This window comes from Euwallacea similis, chromosome 35 (genome assembly GCF_039881205.1).
Source record: "Euwallacea similis isolate ESF13 chromosome 35, ESF131.1, whole genome shotgun sequence".
NCBI lineage: Eukaryota > Metazoa > Arthropoda > Insecta > Coleoptera > Curculionidae > Euwallacea > Euwallacea similis.
In genome coordinates, this window is record NC_089643.1 from 1,302,872 (window position 1) to 1,324,385 (window position 21,514).

Here is a 21,514-nt window from a genome sequence, read left to right on the forward strand (position 1 = left end):
AGATTTGACACAAATTTACATTTTTTTAATAGAATCCACACTAAAAAGTGGGCTTAAAAAATAGCATATCTCCTTTTTAATGAGGACTTATTTTCAAAAGTTCCAAAATGATAGCACTTTTAACTATTTTTTTTCCTAGTTAGCATTGGAACAACAAAATTAACAATTAAGTGTACTGATAATTTAACAATTACACAAGCATTTTAACATCTTGCAGCTTTTATCTAATTTATTGTGCATAATTCATGAGTTTTTTAATTTAAAATTAATTTTTCTAATTTGGAAAAACGTGATATTGCAGTTTTACATTCAATGTCATAAGAATGCAGTTAGGTCTGTGGATCAATATTTCCAGAGATCGGCAGCCCAATTTGCCTACATTTAAAAGGTTGTATGATAACTTAGGAAAGTACGGTTCTCTTGTGAAACTTAAAGTACAAGAACGTAATAAAATTGATGAAGTTTGCCAAATAAACGTTTTGGCCCACGTAAACCAAAACCGATTTACTTCAACGAGGGAGATTGCCAAGTAACTTGCAAGCACATCACAAAGAACTGTTATTAATGTGTTAAAAAAACATCAATTTCACTTTTATAAATTAGTTGTTTCCCAAACACTGTGATGAAACGAAGCGAATGGAGTTTTGCTCATGGTTTAGAATCAAGCGTCAAGATGATCCACAATTTCCATTTAAAATCCTTTGGACAGATAAAACAACATTTACAAATACTGATATGTTCAATCGGCATAATGAACATGTATGGTCGAAAGAAAAGTGTTGAGGTTCCTTCGATAAACGAAAACCACGAAAACAACAGTTTGGTTTACGAAAGTGGACTGTATTAAATTTCACTTATATAAATAATGGTAAAGTATTGGTCTAAGTATGAAGTGGGAGTTTGCTTAGTTGGGAAGATTACGAGTTACGTTTACGATCACATGTCTAGAGCGAGCACTGGTCAAAGAGAGCAAAATTACTGCAATCATCCCTTAAGTACTAAACCCGAGGAACTCCACCCAGGGGCGCACCAATACCAGACGCCATTGCGGGCAATGGTCGCGCCTAAGGTCATAAAATCGCCGCCATCTGGCAAATACCTATACAAGTCGCTTTCATTGAAGTATTGCGATCTGCCGAATTGCGGATCGCGGCAAAGGTCCAATTTAGAAAGCTTCCTTTGACTAGTAGCGTATTTCCCAGCCATAAAGAGCCCTTCGATATGGCCTGATGGGTACGATGGTCTGGCGCCCAGATGGAATCCTTCAAATACGTATCGATGCCCATGGGCGTAACTTAAGGGATAAAAATACAAAACAAATTAACTAAGCAAACTACGCCAAGAAACAATAACCTAAAAGTCCTTAACAAAAAGCCTTACATTTTTGAACTTAGGAGACCACAAATTAAATTTGACTTTAATGTTTGGTGCATTGTTATGGGCTCGACAATAATTGGTCATCATATTTTTGATGATAATTTAACAGGCATAAGATATCTGAACTTTTTACAAAATTATTTAAATACTATGCTGGAAGAATTAAATTTAAATGTATTTAGAATGCTAAATTGGTTTCAACATAATGGGATATTTCCTCACAATCTTTTAATGATAAGAAACCTTTTGGATCAAACTTTTCCTTATTCTTGGATTAAGAGAAATGGGCCAATCCCATGGCCCGCGCGTTCACCTGACTTGTCAGTTTTGGACTTTTATTTATGGGGAACCGTTAAAAATAAAATGTACAAAAGAACCTATAAAACTATGGATAACTTGAAAATAGCTGTGAATGAGGCATTTCGTAACATTAATAGATTTTCTGTTAGGAAAGCCACAAACTCTATTTTAAAAAGGTGTCAAATGGGTATTAATAAAAATGGCGGACTTTTTGAACATTATTTATGATGATCATTGATTATTTACTTAGGTACTTGTTTATTAAATGATTATATGGCATATTATTAATGCATATTATGTAAATTTAGAAATTTTAGTTGTATCAATTTTTTTGTTGTTTTTAGTTTTATAATTGAGATAATATTTTTAACTTGAATATTAAATAATATTTAGGTGTTTCAAATGTTTTTTAGTTGTTTATTATCGGTAACTAAGGTAAAGTATACATTTATTTTAAATAAAATGGTTAAGAGTGCTATAATTTTGGCACTTTTGAAAATAAGTATATCAACTTTCACATCATTAAAAAGGAGAAAAAATATGTTATTTTAGAGGCTCTCTCTTTAATATGGTTTCCATTTAAAAATATGTCAGTTTGTGTCATATCTCGGAAACGACCACTTTTTAAAAAACCTCATGTATTTTATCACATTTGCAGAATAATTATCTACAACTTTTGTCTGTACACACCTTTGATACCGTCGATAATAAAGGAACTACAGACGATTTAGTTTTTTGACCTATTTTAATTTTTAATAAATATCTAGTAAGCCTCGACTTTTTTTTTAAACTTCAAATATGGTTTTAAACTTAGCTTACAAAACTGCAAACCTTCCTCCATTTAACCAACCCTCTATCTATATATATATACAGGGTGTCCCAGATAAGGATGAACAGCATGGGGATCTTGGAAACGGTAATAGATACAAAATGGTTTAAATTGGGAAAAAGTTGGGCAATTTAAAGCAAATTAATAATCTGTTTTTATATCGACGAAATTCCGAATGGTTACGAAGATATCCGGAAAAAAACGAATTTGGCGGTTTTCGTTTTTTGCAAATAACTCTTATACGGTTATAGTTAGAGGAATAAAAGTTTTACATTATTAAAGCACTTTTTTGAGAACTGTTTAGCAGTGTTGCCAGTTTTCTTGTTACATCCTTACTTTCGGAGAAAAATGAGTAAACTTTTGATTTTCATATGGGCGTGATATCAATTATTTATATTTTCAAAATCGTCATAAAATTCCCTTTTCAGCCATGCATTACATTTAATATTTTTCTCAGAAACTCTATGAGTTATAGCCATTAAAGCATTTTTTGATAAGTAGGCCATGATTTTGACTTATAGTAATGGTGCACATTAAATAAATGAATGCTGTGGAAACGTCAACATTATTTAAAAGTATAAATATATTACTGGTATCACCCTAAAATTAAAAAAATAATTGTTTCAAATTATGTATTTAATAACAACATTTAAGGTTTTACAACTTTTAAATAATGTTGACGTTTCCACAGCATTCATTTATTTAATGTGCACCATTACTATAAGTCAAAATCATGGCCTACTTATCAAAAAATGCTTTAATGGCTATAACTCATAGAGTTTCTGAGAAAAATATTAAATGTAATGCATGGCTGAAAAGGGAATTTTATGACGATTTTGAAAATATAAATAATTGATATCACGCCCATATGAAAATCAAAAGTTTACTCATTTTTCTCCGAAAGTAAGGATGTAACAAGAAAACTGGCAACACTGCTAAACAGTTCTCAAAAAAGTGCTTTAATAATGTAAAACTTTTATTCCTCTAACTATAACCGTATAAGAGTTATTTGCAAAAAACGAAAACCGCCAAATTCGTTTTTTTCCGGATATCTTCGTAACCATTCGGAATTTCGTCGATATAAAAACAGATTATTAATTTGCTTTAAATTGCCTAACTTTTTCCCAATTTAAACCATTTTGTATCTATTACCGTTTCCGAGATCCCCATGCTGTTCATCCTTATCTGGGACACCCTGTATATCATTCGAAAGTGAATTAAAGGAGGATTTCATTTAAAAAAAAATCGAGTTTGAGATAATTAAAATGCGAAAAGTTTGGATGTTTTTTAAATTTTATATTAATTTTTTTTCTAAACCTTACGGTTTTTGAGATAAAGTAGTGGACTATCTTACGTAGACTACCCTGTATAGCAGACATTCAACTAAGAAACTGTAAGAAACTGTTGGTTTCGGATAGAAACCGTATTGAAAGGCTTGCATTCGCACAGCGACATTTGAACTGAACAGTTGAAAAATGGAAAAATATATTATTTAGCTACAAATCTGGATATAAAATATTTAATTCAGATGGAATGAGACTTGTAAGGCATCCAAATTTCGTCAAAAGTATGTTATATCAACAGGGAAGCATAGACACGGTAGTATATTTTTATGGGGCTGTTTTTCGTGGATCACAGTATGGCCATTGCACTTCATAAATGGGACTATGGATCGATTAGTATATACGGATATACTCCAAAACGTTATGTTAATGGGAGATGCCATTCAGCATAGGATAATCGGTTTTTCGAATACCCTATACCGAGTGACCTTCGATTTTTGTTTCAACAGGACAATGATCCAAACACTCATGTTACCTTGTTCAGGAATAGTTTTACGACCACAATGTTCAAGTTTTACGGTGGCCTGCTCAATCACCGGATTTCAATCCCATCGAGAACCTATGGCAAGAGGTAGAACGTCGAATTCATACTACAAAGTTCCCAAAAAAAACAATCTTTGATATATCAAATAAACGAAATATGGATGAATAAGTCGATTACTTCTATCCAAAATTTAATTTCATCAATGCCCCGTCTATGTCCAAAAGTTACAGCCAATTGTGAATAGTCATCAATTATTAAGTTAAGTTCGTTGTGGTTTTCCGACTGTTCTGACGATTGTTAAATTAAATAAAACATTATTTTCCTGAAAGTTGCTTTACTTATGTGACATACAGTTTGCTTCATTCCTGTAAAGAAATGATTCAAAAACATAAACTATTACGAATGCTTTCTTTATTTTAAAATAGAGTACCAAGTAACAATAGTAAATTTACTTTTTTCCTTCCATATTTGAATGAAATAAAAGATACATGTGAAGTTTTATATTTTTTATAAATAGTTGTTTACTTTTGTCGGATAATGTAAATGCAACAAATTTATTTGAAAATCAAAAAAAGCCCAAACAAAGCCCAAAATAGATAGAAATTAGTTATTGGATTTTTTTATCTATAAAAAACACATTTTTCGCCGATCAAGGATAAGGAGGCTAAAATTTAAATTGCCAATAAATTCTATTGGAAAACTCCTTTTCGACACTCTAGCTTCTAAAACTGATAGAAATTCATCCTCTAGTAATGAGAACACTCTCAGATCTAGAAAATTGCTGATTTTGTCCATTTTAAATTCAAAACCCGTTCTGCTCTAGACTATTCATCTTAAACTCGACAATCTCATGGCTGAAATTAAAGGAAAATTAACATTCTAAATAAACAGTTATTTTCGGATAAATCTAAAAAATTCTGAAATTTTTGCCACCTGGTGACCAATCTGCGTTCTTGTTCAGGCCATTAAATCTAAACTTTATGTTATGGTGGCTCACCTTCAGGACATTTTAGTACGCTGAATGATAGGAACACTCCTAGACAAATCAGGAAAATTTTCCAATTTTCCCCATGTATTAACAACCGTTCTTTCCTATAGCATTCGCTCCAAAAACGATATCGTAACAATTCATTTCAAACAAAATTCATCTCTCTGAAAAATGGGAATTCTCCGAGATAAATCTAGAAAGGTCTTTTCTATCATTCTCCTCTAGTGTATTTACTCTTAATTACACAGTAACGGATCTTTTTGAAGGAAATTTAACCCTCCCCACGCTCTCAAATGCTTCTAGAAAGTTCTAGAAGTTTCGCACCGAATCAATCTTTGAATCAACTGTTATTTTCCTCTAATTTAGAATGAGCAGTAACAGTTACTTGAGTGCTATTAATGATACTAAAAAATTGGACGTAGCAAATTATGTCCAACGTTCGGCTGCAGTTGAATCATTCATTTCTAAAAGGACTTAAGTGGAATTTTGGTATTTTGAGAAAAACGAAAAAAACTTTTGCTTTGTTATTAGAAGGTAAATTTGGAACTTTTGAAAATTCTAAATTCTGTTTTATGCAATTAGGATATGATACGTAGTAAAAACTAATAATTTTTGTTGTTTTTCTGCAAAAAAAATTAAAAGAAAAACGTAGCTTAGGTCCTTTAAGAAATAAAGGTCAAATACAAGACATGAAAAAATATCTAGTTTATGGTCTAAATTTTAAATTATTTATTAGACTAACTTTGGGTAACTTTTGTTAACTCTTAAAAACAATTATGAGCATAACCTGAACTAATTGAATGTTCTAAACTAAACTTATACTAATATAAAAAATATTTCGCAAGACATACACAGTTTTTCGCCCCTTTTAAATTTTGGCTATTTAGTCACCTATTTATTAGCAATATCGAAATAAAAAGGTTGTGGTTCTTCGTACATCTCACCAGGTGTTTTATGTTTTTTATTTTCCAAAATTGGCACCATTCCTTTAACATATTTTGAAGTCTTTGGTATACCAAATTCTAGGCTGTTCTCTTGCTTTGGAGTTGCTGGTCTGAAACGGTACACTCCGAAAAACTTATTAAGGAAGCCACCCATCCGGGTAATTCAGAATTATTGATGTAGTAGTTAAAAGTTGAAATGATAAAAGATATTTTGTCTCTTTCAATAACTAGACATGTTTTTTTGCAATATCGGAGCCACCACTCTTTAAAATTTAAAACATCTTTGCATTGGACTTCTTTTACTGTTAAACAATTTTTGACACTCGATTTAATAATAATTTCCGTATTTTCATGTATTTAAAATACTCTGTCAAATCTTCTTAAGTATCTTTTTATGACTCCAAAGTCTCTATCGCAGGGCAAAAAAGAGTGACCTTGTGTTGGATAAAAGTAATCGATTTGATCAAAGCGTTTTGAATCTATCGATGCCAAGCAAAATCTAATTATAGAATGGTTCTTATTTTGTCCCGGGCAATTGTCACAAAAAAAGCTTTTTTTTTATATTAGTAAGGATCATATCGTTAACGTAGTTCAGTAAAAAACTACAAACTTCATTAAACCCTTTACTTGCTTACCCCTCACGTAACACAACTAACTTGTGTTTGTTTCTGAAATGGCCCAAAACCGCCCACTTAGGTCCTTTCAGTTCTAAAGGATTATTGAAGTTTCGAATATCGATGTATCACGTAAATTAATTTGGGACATTTCTGCGCTAAACGGAGGATCTTGCCTCAAATAGTGTATTTTTTTAAAGACCCAAAATGGACGAAAGGTCATTTAGGTCCTTTCAGTAATAAACGATTCAATTAGTCCTCCAAGAGGAGTTTAAACTGTGAAAAATAATACTAGTTCTTTCTTCCACGTTCCAACTTCTAGTTCTTTTACGTCGTTGGGTGCTATGATTTTGTTGGAACCCATATAAAGATTTCCAAGGCAAAGTATTCCTGTACTTGTCAGGTAATGAATTATTATAGCAGGACCTCAAAATGAATAACTGAGCTTTGACATTACCGTTGAGATTTACTCAGAACGTTATAGATGCACCTCTGCACATGATCCTCCTACGATCTTATTACCGCCCTATTTACTTTTTATCGAAATTTTCCAGAAAAATTCACGACTGAATGAGCCAATAAGGGATAACTCATTTGTCGACATCTAATAATCCGTTAATTGCTGTAAGATCAACGCTACTTAAGCGTTGTTTTTCACCAAATTAGGCTTAAGCTGAGCTAAAAATATGCATGGAGTAGGAGCTACGTGTCATAAATTCCAAGTGAATTATAAACATACACCAGATGTATGTCCTTGCAATTAGTTATTAAGAGCGTACGCAATTAACAAACCTTATCAATCCCAACTGGATCCATGTAAATAAAGGGGGTCACACAATTTCTGTTCAATGCTCTTGCTATTCGGATCTTGTACTGTGAACTTGCACATCATGGAAAAAGTTAAAGTGATGCTGACCTATGCTAACAGCATTTAGAAACCATCATAAGAATAATCGTGAAAATGGATCTCAGCCACCTGCACAATACCCTTCCTCTTTCCTAACTTCTATCTAATTACATAAACGATAAACCAATTTGCCAGTAAATATTATTGCCGATTTCCATTACACCTCAATTATTCATCTTGTAAACTGTTTATGTGGGCAAGGCTGAACTAAAAAATATTATTTTGATAGCTGCGAATAGAAATGCTGTGATTAACATCAAGGCTAATAAGACACATACAAAATAGGTTTGACGCAATAAGCCAGAATTGAAAGATGTAAATAAAAATTTTGGATTTTATTTCTGGTTTCTTATGTGGCCGGCTAATCTTTAGCAGGCTCGCGCTCTTCAGGCGTAATCGCGACTGTATGTAGGAGTGCAGGAGAAATAGCTATTTTCATATCATTGAAGTCGTAATCTTGATAAATAATTGCTCCGCTTTTTACCTATTGCCTCCAGGATGTTGTGCAGCCATCGATAAGAAATAGCGATCGTTAATCAATGTCAAAAATATTTAAAACAAGATCGTATAAAATTTAAAAATACACTTTAAAAACAACTTCTATTTTTTAGTGCTGTAAACAGATTAAATATCATTTCAATTAAATTTATCAATTTCATTATCTGAAGGGTTTCTCATTAATTTTTGCAACTGATGGTCCGCGATGATATTGAATAAAATGAATAGAAAACACAGCACGAATTAAATTATTTAGATTCATAGATTTTTTTAAATATTATTATTCATAGAATTTACTGCAAATAAAATACAGCCAGTGTTGTGGTATTACTATATTTAGGCCGCCAAATGTGATGGCTCAAAGTGAAAATGATACACCTTGTAAGATGATAGATTTTTATTCATAGATTTGCATCTGCAAACTTAACAAATATAACACGCTTTCACATCTACGTATTCTGAATAATATGTTAAATGGGTAATTAAACAGGTTTTAATAAACAAATTTACCGCGCAAATGAACATCAAAGCTTAAATGATACATATAGATTATAAGAATTTTTTCTGCTACAGAAAGAAGCACGGAATGTATAAACACTGATTTTGATTTATTTATGATGTTTTTTTATTGAAATATAAACATTTAGCTGATTTAGCAGTTGTATTCATAGTGGGTAGGCGCAAAACTTTAAAAGAAAGCAAATTAATCATTTGCCCCCGTGAGAAAGGAAAATCTATGAGGGCTTTCGCCGAAATCATTAAAAAAAGCGAAAGTTCGACGCATTATACAGTCAGTCAAAATGAAACTCGTACATTGACTTTATTTGGGATAATTCTCATTATAAGTAAAAATTGGGAAATAATATATATTCACCGCAAATGAAATTCTGTATTGAATACAATCAAAAATCAAAAATTATTCTATTTTATCAACATCCACCCTTTTTGAAAGAAAACCACTTTTACATCTCAAAATGAAACTCGTACACTTTGCAAATTTTAGCTCGAAAATATATTTAATAACAATTTAATACTTAGTTGAAAATCCTTTATTTTTTATTACGTCTTTTAAACGGTTAGGTATACAGTATTGGCCAAAAGTAGATAGACAAATATAATTTATATGAAAACGATTAAAAATTTTAAAGTTGATATTATTTTATTTTAACATATTGATACAATATGTTATAACTTAATATAATACATAATTTAAACTGAAATAATTCTTGAAATCATAAGTGAAAAAATAAATATAATATTTTATGCTGGTCAAAAGTAGATAGACAATTCAAAAAAATTTACGGACTTAAGGAAAAATCAGTTAAAACAGAAAAATAATTAATATTTTGTATAGTACCCATTATTGTCAATCACAGCTTGGCACCTTCGCGGCATCGATTCTATTAAATTATTAATAATGTTTATATCAATTTTTTTCCACTGTTCTTCTAGACTAGAAATCAATTGCTGTTTATTCGAATAATTCTGACTCCTGATGTTTCTGTCTAAAATTTGCCACAAATTTTCAATGGGATTCAAGTCCGGTGATTGTGATGGCCATTTTAAAACTGGTAATTTTTCCTCTTCAAAAAACTGTTTTATAAGCTTAGACGAGTGTTTTGGGTCATTATCTTGCTGGAATTTGTATCTCAGTGGTAAATTGTCTTCGATATAAGACAGCATGACGTTTTTAAGGATATCACGATACATGACTCGATCCATAATACCTTCTATTTGATGGAGAGGACCAACACCGAATCCTGAGAAGCAACCCCATATCATCACTGAACCTCCACCATGTTTTACTGTTGGCTTGGTGAATTTTGGGTCTAAGCGTTTGTTTGGGGGACGTCTTACATATTGAATTCCGTCCGAATTAATTAAATTAAACTTAGATTCATCACTCCAACAAACCCTTTTCCATTCATGTCTGGTCCAATGGATATGCTGGCGTGCAAATTCAAGTCGGGCCAAGCGGTTTTTTTTCGAGAGTAGGGGTTTTTTAGCAGGTCTACGTGCAAACAACTTTTCTTCCACTAATCGTCTTCGTACGGTTCTTGAAGATACATTAGATACTCCGAAGGTTTGTAATTCTGCCTGTATTTGACTTGAAGACATTGAACGGATTACTAGCGCTCATTTTTTTTAGGATACGCACAACTTTTTCGTTCATTTTTCTGGGACGTCCCGATTTGGATTTATGTTCAACGGATCCTGTTCTTTCGTAACGTTTTATGATTGCCCATACAGCCGACTTTTTCACTTCAAACCTTCGAGCAATATCACTTTGGCGCTCTCCCTGACTATACGCATTAACAATGCGGTTTTTCAAATCCACTGAAATTCTTATTCCCCGTGGCATCTTGTACAGCACGATTGGCACAAATAATAATAGGAAATATTTAAATTCGCACATGTTTATACCTTATTTATCAGTTGATCGTTGTTTGTCTATCTATTTTTGTCCAGCATTTTTTGTTTATTTCTCGTATTCCCAATGAAAGAAGCGATATATTTTAAATCGGTTTGCATGTTTTTTTTTTGTGCCTTCATGCCAAATAATATACCTAAACAATAAAAAATATTCAGCTGAATATTTTTATTTTCCATATGAAAATAACTTTGTCTATCTACTTTTGGCCAATACTGTAGATTTCACTAATTTTTCACAGTAGTTTGCCGAAATTTTTGCCCATTCTTCCCTTAATATCGTTTTTAATTGTTCTTTATTAGAAATGTCATGTTTTCTAACAGCTACTTTCAATTGGCTCCACAAATTTTCAATTACATTAAGATCTGGACTCTGAGCAGGTGTTTCAATAACTTTGGGACAATTATACAGCAACCAGTGTTTGATTTTTGCTGCTTTGTGCATTGGGTCGTTATCTTGATAAAACTTAAATGATTTTTCTATTTCAAATTTCTGTGCACTTTGTTTTAAATTTTGCTTTAGAATATCCAAATACATATTTTGGTCCATGATACCTTCAATGAAATGGAGATTTCCAGGACCTTTAGCCGACATGCAGCCCCAGACCATAACGGATCCTCCTCCGTGTTTCACTGTCGCCCTTAAATTTTTTTAATTCAACGCTTCATTGGGTTTTCTCCAAACTAATTGTTGTCCATCTGAACCAAAAATGTTAAATTTGCTCTCGTCTGCAAAAATTACCTCCTTCCAGAAGTTAAAATCTTTTGCTTGGTATTCTTGAGCAAATTGTAAACGCTTTGCTTTATGAGCTTTGCTGATCCACGGTTTCTTCCTGGCTGCTCTACCCTTTAGCTCATGTCTATGTAGTAAATTCCGGATGGTTTGTGGATTTACAACTTTATTTAAATATTCTTTTACCATCTTCGCCAGTTTAGGAGCAGATATTTTAGGATTTTCTTGCACTTTTCTTAAAATCCACCTCTCATCATGATCATTAAAAATTTTTCTAGGGCTCTTCCTAGATTTGTTTTCAAAGATCTTGTTTTTTTTGTATCTATCTATGATACTTTGTACTGTTGTGTGACTTCTATTGACCATATTTCCGAGTTGACGGTATGATTTTCCGCATTCATAATGTTGAACTATAAGTTTCCTTTCACTGACGCTGGCTTGTCCCCTTTGACGACCCATTATATAATAATAATAATAATAACAATAGAACGAAATAAACACGGTTTATATTAATTGGGAAACACGATAATTTAGCATGAAAACCCTCTAAAGTGATATTTGCTACTAAAAAACGAGTCTGTACGAGTTTAACTTTGACATGAAGAATTGTTTTTATCAAAATATTTGTTGAAAATTGCAACATTATTGGAATTCCTGTATATTTACCAGGTCTATTTAACAAAATGAATAAATAAACAATAATTTTATGTTAATTTCTGAACATGGGGACAAATTAATGGGAATAATTTCAGTGTACGAGTTTCACTTTGACTAACTGTAGATACAAGAAGAAGGGTAAAATCGCAAGCAAAAAAAGCCCAAGAAAGATATTCCCTGATGCTGACAAAAGATTGATCGTAAGGGAAGTGAAGGAATATACCAGATACCCGGAAAATGCCAGTGGCCCTTGATCTTGAAATTGAGAAATATTTAAATAAAAAAGTTAATGTAGAAACAATAAGAACAGTTTTGCAAAAATGCAATTTTTATGGTCGAACTGCCAGGAAAAATCCATTCGATAGGTGGGAAGAATCGAAAAACTTGACTAGCATTTGCAAAGAAACACCTGAATAAAGATTTGGAATTTTTGAACACGGTTCTATTTACTGATGAAATTAAATATAATTTATTTGGGTCGGATGGGTGTGGATAGTTTGGAAAATCAGTTCAAAGCTTAAATCAGGTGAAAAGCTTGAAGAACAGAATCTGAAGTAATGGTGTGGGGGTGTATGTCCAGTGCTGGCACAGGGAAGCTTCACCTAATCGGCGGACTATTGAACAAACACAAGTATATTAACATATTACAACAAAATTTAGGACCTAGTGTGAAAAAATTAAATATTATAAATATTTTTGCATTTTATCAAGGCAATGATTGAAACTACATAGCCTGTGTAACTTAAAGAACGGTAGTTATACCGTGTAGCTCTAAATTAACCTTCTCCCCACCCCCTAATTTTTTAAGAATTTTTTTAAATTCAAACAGCATTAAATAGGGCAAAAAAATAGTCTCTTTTGATGTTTGTTTATTTTTCTAAATATTGCTTACTTCACGGGTATGGTAAAATGGCCGATTTTTTAAAATTGAAACATGGGTCAAGTGACACCTCAAATTAAAGGTATTTCAAAACTACATTTAATGATGTAACGTAATTTTAAATCGATCGACTAGTTTTTGAGAAAAATAGCTATAAATAGAAAAAATAAATAAATGTAAAAATGCAGTACAAATCAGTGGTCGATTATTTTTATAAAACATATCAGGAGTTATGTAGCCGTCTGTATCATCATGGGACTCTCTACGTTATCCTGTGGCCATCTACATTTCTTGCTATCTTGTCTCATTATATTATCCTGTGCAAAGTCGCCTGACGCGATGGACAAGTGAAACCTATTAGGACCGCAAGATAAAATCGCCCTTAATCATTGAAAGCACATTATTCTTTCTCATAATTTTCTGTGAGCAGTTGCAAACCTGATCATTGTAAAGCATTTTTGTAGTGTAATAAAAACGTTAAACTACAGAAGTTTGCAGACCTATTAATCCACACATACACACACTTTCGTTACTTCGTATCGATATAAGGTAGCAATTTGTTAATAAGTTACATTTTTATCTGGAGAGAAATGAGACCCATTTCAAACATTTAATTTAATAAATTTCCTATCAACAAACACATTTCTGTTATTGTTTATGTACTATGAAACTGAATTTGTATAGCGTTTTCTATGTTCATTTTTTCTATTTATAGCCCTTTTCCTCAAAATCTAACTGATGGATTTTAAATCGCATTACACTATTAAATGTAGTTTTGAAATACCTTTAAATTGAGGTATTACTTGATTCATGATTCAATTAAAGCCATTTTGGCTTCCGATGACGTAAGCAACATTTAGGAAAATTAACAAACGTCAAAAAATAGTATTTTTTGTCCTATTTAATGCTGCTTTTGAATATTTTTAAAATAATAATTTGTAAAAAATTAAACTGTGGGAGGGTAATTAGAGTCGCATGGTATACCTCTCGTCATGTACTTAACACTCTGCCCCAATCACCAGACATTAATGTAATAGAGCATTTTTGGACCAAATTAAAAACAGAAATTAGAAAACACAAAATTTCGAGCAAGGAAAAACTAAAACGAACGCTAGTGGAAGAATGGGAAAAACCATCCGATTACACGCAAGAATTAGAGGAATCAGTCCCAAATCATCTACATAAAGTATTATCAAAAGTAAATTGCTTACAAAGTACTAAATTATAGCTTAGTAAGGAATAATGTGGTCAATTATTGTTCATATCATTTAATATTCGGTGTTCATTTGCGCGATCAACTTGTTCGTGTTGTCTATTTTTTAAAAGCTGTTCAATTATTTATTTAACACAATATTTATAATAAATAGATGTTAAAGTATATTATAGAACTGTTTATAATTATTTGTTAAGTTATAGATGCAAATGTATGAATAAAAATCTATAAACTCATGAGGTGTATCATTTTCATTTTGAGCCACTGTATATACACTTTATATCAATGTTTGCTATCATGCACGTATGTGCAAAACCTATAACGTATTACGTAACGTTGATATGCACTCAGCAACAAGACTAAAAAATATGTTGTAAAAGGTGATTAGATACAGTTATAAGCTGCACTTTAATTTATGCGGCTTGAAAACTTCGAAAGTCGCATATTTTAACTAAATCCACTATTTGATCATGTAATACTTTCCACCCTTTTGGCCTTGTAAATGAAAATTTGAAGCCTCTATGGGAGTATCCGGACAGTTCAATGGAAGCCTTTTTATAAATTTCTAGATTCAGAAGGTTTTCGAGATTTTCAGCAAACCGTTTCTAAAGGGTGTCCCAAAAAGAGCGCAAACTTTAAATTTGGCGCCATTTTTTCTGTTATGCCTCGACTGTAAAACTCTCGATAGTCCAATTTTAAAAAGTCCATAACTTTTCAAAATGAGCCGATATGATTTTTGAAATATTATTTCAAAAATTATGAAAGTTTGGCCACCACGATAAGCAACTTACGTCCAATTTTTGTTGAGAAAATGCTCCAAATGCCTCAAGTGTAATGATACTTGTAAGAAAATTTGAGGAGATTGGGTTGATTACTGATGTGAAACCATCGGCACGTGTTGGTCCACGTCATTCAACAGAAAACATCACGGCTGTTTGTTAGAATGTGGCCGACACTCCAAGAACATCTGTTCGGCATCGCAATCGTCAATTAAGCATTACGAGAAGCACTATGCAGCGTATTTTTGCATCTTCATGCCTATAAAACCCAAGTCATTCAACAATTGAAGCCAATAGATCATGCACAGAGGAGAGAATTCCTAAATTGGAGCATTGAACAACAAAAAGTGAACAATCATTTTTTGCAACAGAATCATCTTCAGCGATGAGGCCCATTTTCATATTGATGATTTCATAAATAAGCAAAATTGTCTCATTTGGAGTATTGAAAATACACATGTGATTTATGAGAAAGAAATTCATCCCAAACGTGTTACCGTTTGGTGTAAATTTTGGGTAGAAGACATCATTGGACCATTTTCTTTTGAAAACGCTGTCGGGAATATAGAAAAGGTCCATGGTTAACGGTATCGTAGGATGACATCCTGGTTTTTTGCACCCCTCATGAGCCGTATTGATTTCGAAGACAAGTAGTTCTAACGAGACGGTGCCACTTGCTATAAATCACATTAAACAATGGCATTATTGCACGAAACATTCCCTGGTCGCGTAATCTTCCGTTTGAAAACATGAATTGGCCACCTAGATCGTGCGATTTAACGCCTTTGGACTTTTTTCTCTGGGATTTTTGAAGTTGAAAATTTATGCGGACAAGCCCGTGACCACCCAAGCTTTGAAAGAGGAAATTAAACACTGTATCACCGAAATGCAACTACATTTATGTCAAAAAGTAATTGAAAAAGACTGCTAATGTGCTGGTAAAGCCGAGAAGCGCATTTTTCAAATATATTGTTTCATACATGATTCTGACATCTCTACTTTAACGATAAAATGGTTCGGTATTTTCTAAAAAAAAACTGTCTTATTTTAAATTTAAATTTGATACTCTTGTTGGGACATCCTTTCTACGGTATACCATTTAAAAATATATTAAATAAAACAACTTTCATGAAATCCCCAAAGTGGTAGCTGTGCATTGCGTGAGCCACCATTAAATAATATCAAGAAATGTGGAATTTCAGATTTTCTTATTCTTTCGGTAGCTACGTTCGAAAAAACCCATTTACCAACAAAAACTATCCTATCTTATAAGAAACTCAACACGGATTTTAAAATGTAGTCGTATTTGTGTTTCGAGTAATAAGAAGTTGAGAAATAGTAGGTTTAGATTAAAAGAAGTCGGGTTTTCGACAAAATTTACTAAAATGCCTATATCTCGAAAAAGAGTCAGGCTAAGGTCCTCATTTTGGCTGCATCTAACTAAATTTTAGATGATCTATCCACCTTCAACCTACGGCTCTTTCTTCCTGAAATATCCTGTATATTCTTCCATATCTTCAACAGATTGAAGACCTATCTTTACAGCCAGATAATGCTTGTTTTGACCTCGCTAGGTCTGAAGACGTTTGGAAAGACCTTGGTCGACCTTTGCCAAGATTGTCTTGATCTCGCACCAATTCGATATATCTATGTGAAGCATTATAAGTAAAAAACTAAGGAATTTTTAAACCTTCCGCACACTCTGGATGCTCTCCGGCAGGAACTTATGATTGTTCGGAACTCACGTACTTAAAACGATATTAACGAAATACTATAAAGTCAATGCCGCGAAAAGTGACAGTCCCAAATGAAATTATTTTGGATGTATTGTCGAAACTTAAGTAACCCGAATTCAAAACCATCAATAAGGAGAAAATATACAGGATATACCATTGAAAACTTTGCACCCAGCTTATTTTAAATTACGATTAAAATATTGGAAATTCCCGCGATTTTGTTTTCGAGGGGGGACACATTTTAGCGTTAAATGCAGATTCACGAAAATAACCCCGTTATCGAGGGTGCATTTCACCTCCGTTATGCCAATGCCTAATATTTCCCCTTCAAAACATTCTTTAACTTTGGGAAAAGAAAAAAATTACTGAGAGCTAAATCGGGACTGTAGAGTGGATCCTGCATCACGACAATGCTTCCAGTCACTCGTCTTTACTTGTGCGGGAGTTCCTCACAACAAAATAAATTTCCGTTCTCCATCCCTACAGTCCCGATTTGGCACCCAGTGACTTTTTTCTTTTCCCAAAAAAAAGTTAAAGAATGTTTTGAAGGGGTAACATTTTGGGTCAATTGAAAACATTCAACAAGCTGTGAACAACCTTACAGAAAATGACTTCCAACATTGCTACGAGTAGTGGCAAAACCGTTGGACACGTTGCGTATATTCTCAAGGGTCCTATTTTGAAGGCGACCATATTAGTTTGTAATTTTATTCAATATATTATTTTTAAAAACATGAGTCTCATTACTTACGGACCGACCACGTATAGGTCGAGTGACACCACATTTAAAATGGTTTTTAATTCTCATCGCCAGCATGTAATTTTTTTTCAACACGATGCCTTGGAAAAAATTGGGGCTTTATTTAAAATAAACAAGTTATAGACGTTTGAAATGATACAAATTCGGAGGCGTATTTCTAGGGTTCTGGAAGTCTTTTTCTCAAATTCAAATACGTTAAAACGTAATTTATTAGGTCTTCTCTTAGCCCTAAAAGGTCGATTCTAAGATTCGCAGAGGTTAGAGAACAACACCGATGTCGGTGGGACTTTGTAACTGTCAAAATTTTCAAATTTTCCAGAATAACTCGAAAATGGTAAATTTTAAAAATAAGACATTTTACATAAACTGACCATAAAATTTCACGTGAAATTCAAAAATGCAAAAAAAATGAAGAGGTCCGTTTAAAATAAGGAAGTTTAAGTAATGTGCAGAGGGAGGCTGCGAGGTCGTTTTTAAGTTCTACTCCTAAAACGAAGGAAAGTCCCCGTCTGAACCTTTTTTCTAATATCAAAAATAAAGAAATTAGATGGAGGTAATTGTTAATGAGACATGTACTGTATAGATATGTATATACAGGTTGATTCTAGATAATGGGATTCTAGATTCTACATATGTAAATGGGGCAACATTCTTAAACTCGAGATCTACAAAGAAATGTTTGAAGAGTCTTTTTTATTTTCGGGGACTCAATTTCAAAGTCACTTTCATCTTTTTTGGGGTCAACTTCGTTTTTAACGAATTATTGTTTCCTTAAAATACAAAAGTAGTTTTAAATAGAACAAAAAATACTATTTTTTGACATTTGTTTACTTTTCTAAATATTGTTTACGTCACCGGTAGGACAAAATGGCCGATTCTTTTAAACTAAAACATGGGTCAAGTGACACGTTAAAGGTAATGTAATGTACCTATCTTATGAATTAGGATAAATTAACTGACATTCGAGCTTATTTGTATTTCTCATGAAGAATTGTATTTGTTCTGTACTAACTCGGCCTTTGGCCCAACCAATAATACTAACTTAACCTTGGCCCCACAGATAAAGTAATTAAGCCAAGGTCCGGGGTTTTTCCAATAGACATTGCATAGTAATTAGTTTTGTAATCACCCTTCTATTTGATTAGATATATACATAAATACAGCTTTAGGGTAAAAACAGACCCTTCCGAATAGAATCTCGACCAGAATAGTTGATTATAGTAGTGACTAGTAGAACCAACGCGTTTTTGTTGACCAAACCTATCTCCCTGCATCGGGGTACATAACAGTAATTTAAAATTACATTTAATGATATAATGCAATTTAAAATCGACCGATTAGTTAGAGAAAGCTATAAATAAGAAAAAATAATTGAAGTAAAAATACTACATAAATCAGTTTTCGGTTATTTTTATAGTGTCAAGAGTTATGTAGCCATCTGTATCGTCATGAGGCCATTTGCGTTATCTTAGCGTCATCTGCATTTCATCCCATCTTATATTATTCTATTATGCTGTGCAAAGTCGCCTGGTGCGAAGGACAAGTGGAGCCCATTAGGAACATAAGATAAAACTACCCTTAACCATTGAAACCCCATAATTTTTCTTCATCATTTTCTGTTAGCCTTTGCAAGTCTGATGTAAATTAGTCCTTTAATGCAATAAAAGTAGCTTTATTTAGTGCAAGTAAAAGCGTCCAATTACAGAAGTTCGCTGATCTATTAATCCACAAACTTTCGTTAATATTAGGCAGGAATTTGTTGACAGGGTACATTTTTGTCAAGAGCAGAATGGTGCCCGTTTCGAGCATATCTTAATCAATTTCCTATTAACAAACAAGTTTTTTTTAATTGTTTATGTGCTATGAAACTGAATTTGTATTGCATATTTTATTTTCATTTTTTCTATTTATGGCTCTTTTTCTCAAAAATTAATCTATCGATTTTAAATCGCATTACACTATTAAATATACTTGTGAAATACTTTCAATTTGAAGTACCACTTGAGCCATGTTTCAATTAAAAAAATAAGCCATTTTCTCCTACTGATGACGTGAGTAACATTTAAAAAAATAAATAAATGTCGAAAGATAGTATTTTTTGTCCTCTTTAATGCTGCTTCTGAATTTTAAAAAATTAATGGTTTGTTAAATATTTAAGGGGGAGGGCAGGGGCGATTTACGGTACGACAAACGTAAATGTCCCAGCTCCACCCCGAGTGTACATATATATCTTCGGTACCTTGCTATGTGCATGCCGTACCTAATGCAAGACCCTTAGTACAGCCCTGTACATTATTTTTGTTGTTCCTCGGCATTTCCAGAGCTGCATGCTTTCGTTCCGTATGCCCTACATTGTGACGAGACATGAATTTATTTTCGTAGATTTCAACGTAACGGGTCAATTTGTACCATCGCAAGCTAATAAAAACAGCTGGGATTCAGTAAAAATATTTAAACTATCGTGAACGCGAACGGTAAATTGAATAAACAAACATAAAGTAAACTTACCAAGAAAAATATTCGTCTAAAAATTCGGACCTAAACCACTGATTATTTGTGATTTGGAATTCTGTAAGTATTCAGGGGCAGGGGTCGTTGTCACAGGCAGCCGAGGGTCGATGGACGTCTACTTCGAGGAAAAAGTGCCTCGAAAACACAGAGAAGGTGGCATGAGACACTGAACTCCTCCGCTGCCTGCCTGCCGATACCGGCCGGCTTCAGGGTAACATAACTGAAACATTTGTTTTCAAAGCAGGTGCGTTTACACGGCGCGAAATCGTTTTTTCCCGCTGACAATGCTACGGATTTTAGATCTTGAGCAGTTAAATGCTGGAGGAAGAACTTCAGGAGTTTTTTTTTTAACAGGGACCTGTATAATTTTAGACTATAATTTTAAATTAAACTCTCTATATAAATTTCTACATAAACGGAACTAGTTAATAACTGGTGGTTATTTAAAAAAATTATCAAGTAGGCGTTGAAATACCGAAGGCATGTCTCGGACAGGTTCATTTGTTAATCTGTAGACAGTTACATATTTAATGACAAATAGCACATGGGTTGATCAACGACCTACGTTTACGGTTCGTCGCCTCACGGAGAAGTTTTTTAACAATCACCCGTTACTTCTTTCCGGTAATTATAAGTATTAGATACCTTAGGGTGATATTTTACTGACTCCGTGTTAGTAATGGTTATCTGTTTGATGTTACTTACTCACCACATGTCGGAAGGCTCTAGCAGCAGAACCCCTCCCTTTTAATGGTTTAATAATTTGCTCGTAAAATATCAAAAACATGATATTTTTAATTACTCCTCAAATGTTACAGTTAAAACATTATTATCAACTAAAACCTGTCATGTTCGCAGATTAGAGAACTTGAGTAAATTATTTTCAAAATTATGGCGCCATGTTTCGAAAAACATTCCCGCCATTTTGAATCCGAAAATCCGCTTGTAATAGATACAAGTTTGCAATTAGGTCATAAAAAATCAATTCTCCATTTTTAAAATTGTAGAAAAATTTCAGGTAAAGTACTTTTCAGAAACACTCGATGTAGCCAAACCACCTAATGGAGGTCAGTTGCGGATTTACGAGTAGGTGAGCCTCATGTGGAAAATATATTCATGTGAGTCAGGACCTACTTACAGTGGTCACTGTAAATTTTGTTTTTTGATTATGTGTGTTAACGAAAATGAAATGTAATGAAATACAAATATTTTTAAATTATAGGAAACCCTTACAACATTCAATAATCATTGGCGCATCACAGCCTTTTAAGATCTAGCAATTCTCCAAATTAATGAGTTTTCCATTAAATTTTTTTGCTGGTTTTTGCTTGAAAATAGGGTCTTGTACGCCAAAGAATATTTTTCAAATTATAGGGAACTTTTACATTGGTTAATATATTGACTTATTATAGTGTTCTTAGACTCACTAGTTTCCTATTTCCTAAAATTCAAAATTGCTTTTAATACGCCACTGTCTGTACTAAACCTGGAGGATGATATATGAAATTATAGAGAACCTTTGCAGCACTCA

General features: G+C 32.9%; 1 protein-coding gene across 1 annotated transcript in view; it reads right to left on the reverse strand.

Annotated features, from left to right (window-relative positions):
- Positions 1-20,195, reverse strand: part of LOC136418554 (NAD(P) transhydrogenase, mitochondrial-like) — a 30,697-nt gene extending 10,502 nt beyond the window's left edge. Inside the window, exon 1 of the mRNA XM_066404652.1 lies at positions 19,981-20,195. The gene's annotated coding sequence lies outside the window, so the exon portion shown is untranslated. The remainder of the gene's footprint in view (positions 1-19,980) is intronic.
- Between the last annotated feature and the right edge of the window lie 1,319 nt (positions 20,196-21,514).